This window comes from Podarcis vaucheri, assembly GCF_965113315.1.
Source record: "Podarcis vaucheri genome assembly, chromosome: 11".
NCBI classification, from domain to species: domain Eukaryota; kingdom Metazoa; phylum Chordata; class Lepidosauria; order Squamata; family Lacertidae; genus Podarcis; species Podarcis vaucheri.
This window is the reverse complement of record NC_138749.1, coordinates 47,548,206-47,550,744: the sequence shown is the minus strand read 5'-3', so window position 1 is coordinate 47,550,744 and position 2,539 is coordinate 47,548,206. Positions and strand designations below refer to the sequence as shown.

At 38.8% G+C, this 2,539-nt stretch overlaps 1 long non-coding RNA gene across 1 annotated transcript; it reads left to right on the top strand.

Annotated features, from left to right (window-relative positions):
- Positions 1-260: 260 nt before the first annotated feature.
- Positions 261-2,022, top strand: LOC309514335. The gene is made up of 3 exons (XR_014211936.1): positions 261-358; positions 588-1,569; positions 1,857-2,022. It is a non-coding gene; the product is annotated as an uncharacterized lncRNA (long non-coding RNA).
- Positions 2,023-2,539: the final 517 nt, after the last annotated feature.

Here is a 2,539-nt window from a genome sequence, read left to right as displayed (position 1 = left end):
GGCAGCTGTCATTCATAAACCAGAGTATTTCAACAACAAGCTGATTTAGACCACTGAAATAAAGAAAAGTTCACCAGCTCCTTTAATTAACAAGCACAGTACTCCAATTGATTTGAAGACTGGACTCTTATGATCAAAGCGGAGATCCTTTGTGATGTAGAGAAGATTGGGATGTTAACATCACAAGAATGTATTAAGTCATTTCCGCATCATCTTAACCACACTATGACAACACTAGCTTTTCTTTGATGCTGTTTCCAGGTGTAAGTACAGGACTCGGGTTGGGAGAGACTGGTAGCTTCCTGTATATATGAAATACAGGATACAATTAAAAATGGCTGTTTGTGAATTCATAAATGTAAGTAATTGGAACAAAGCTCAAAACTCTCTTTTTTGTTTAATTCTTCTACAGGCTATACACAAGTCCAAAAGGGATAGAACTTTGTGACTACTTTTGACAGTGTCTAGTGGCCCCTCATCTTTGGGCATTTTGGAGCAGATAGGGACATAGCAACATAGCTGTACAAGCTGAATCTGCTACGTCTTCAATATAATTTCCTAATTATGACTTTTTTCTTCCTTCGTAGAAAGATCCACATATCCTCTATGAAGCAGCGGGTAGAAGAAACAATGGCAGTGGCAGCTTTTTAAAAAGAGAGAGAACATTCACAAATGTGAAGACTTTGTGTGGGAAAATATGTCTTTCCAAATTCAAAAGAATGAGTATTTGGAACATTGATCATTCTGCCTCTCTATAGCTTTTCAAATAGTCCCACATATTTCAAATGTGTTTAATGAATCAGGAATAGAGCTAAATGAAAGAGCCTTTTTTGATTGAGAGATTAAAGAGAAATTGCAATTCGTTTTACAAAACAGTGAGAACATCAAGGAGTATTCACAACAACTGCCAGTGCCTCTTGGGATCAAATAATTTGGAAGCATGAAGTGCCCAAAGAACAAGAGAGGAAGCAATTTGCAGGAAGGAGTTTGCTACTTTGCAAGAAATTTATTAGAATACCAGTTCTCAGGGGGAAAGACTTCTAAGAATTCAGGGCAATTAGACTGTGTTTTCAAAAAATGTTTTGGACAGGGAATATAATAAAATAATCCAGTATTTGCCACTCATCACACGGTCAACACTAGCATTAAGTAAAGTTATTACAACTGTAAGATATTCAAGAAAGAAGGATAGTCATCAACATGCGTTTAATATTCCTCTGCTGATTTGTGTAGTTAGCATTGTCTAATCCTCACTGTGTAACACTGAAATTGCCATTTATGTGTTTTTTTTAAAGGTACTCGATTCTGTACTTGAGATTCAGTGGTTAAGAAGCTTCACGATTTCATGAAAATCCTTTGACACCATGAAAAAATGTGGTACTGTACATTCCACTGGTGGAGATAAAATGGAGTGGAGTCGTGGATAGGCTATGAATGGAACATAGCAGGATCATGTTTATTGTGTATCTATATTCCTCCAGACCCCACAGCCACCCCCCTGTTGATGGTGGAACTTGACGTCAATTTCAGAACTGGGACAAGAAATGTGGATCCCATTGGCTGCTGCTGGTGTGTGATTGAAAAATGAAAATGAACACTAGAGAGTTGGTGGTGGTGGTGTCTGTGTGTGTGTGTGTGTGTGTGTGTGTGTGTGAGAGAGAGAGAGAGAGAGAGAGAGAGAGAGAGAGAGAGAGAGAGAGAGAGAAAGAGAGAGCATACAAAACAGGATAGTATTGGATTGCCTTTGGCATTCAGGTTTAAATCCTGATACCATTCTTTTTTATTATTTATTGAATTTTGCAAATTTTTCAAGATTTTTACAGTAAGAGAATCCCCCTTCCTTCACTTCCCATAAGACCTTCCTTCACTTCCCATAAGATGTCAAGGAGATAAAGAACTTCACAACTTTTAGAAGACATCTGAAGACAGTCCTGTATCAAGAAGTTTTTAATGTTTGATATTATATTATGTTTTATTATGTGTTGGAAGCTGCCTAGAGTGGCTGGGGCAACCCAGCCAGATGGGCGGGGTATAAATAATAAAATTGTTGTTGTTGTTACTGTTAGAATTGGTGGCACAGGAATCTAGCCAAAAGTTCCCCTTTTTTTGCTTATACCACTATTTACTTTCTTCTGCCTGGTCACTGATGTGTGTTAAAATATGCATATCCAGTGTTGCATACTAAACAACTAACACAGAATCATAGAATTGTAGAGTTAGAAGGAACCACAAGGGACATCGAATCCAACCCCCAGCAGTGCAAGAATTGTTTGCCCAACATGGGGTTCAAACCCATGACCCTAAGATTAACAATCTCACGCATACCATGTTGCGGGAGGCAATATCACGAGGCTGTTATGTATGTGTATAATGTGTGTTATACGTAGAGCTGCCACTGAAGACAGTTCAGAAACTTCAGTTAGTGCAGAATTCAGCAGCCAGGTTGCTCACTGGAGCAAGATGGTTTGAGCATATTACACCGATCCTGGTCCGACTGTGCTGGCTACCAATTCGTTTCCAGGCCCAATTCAAAGTACTG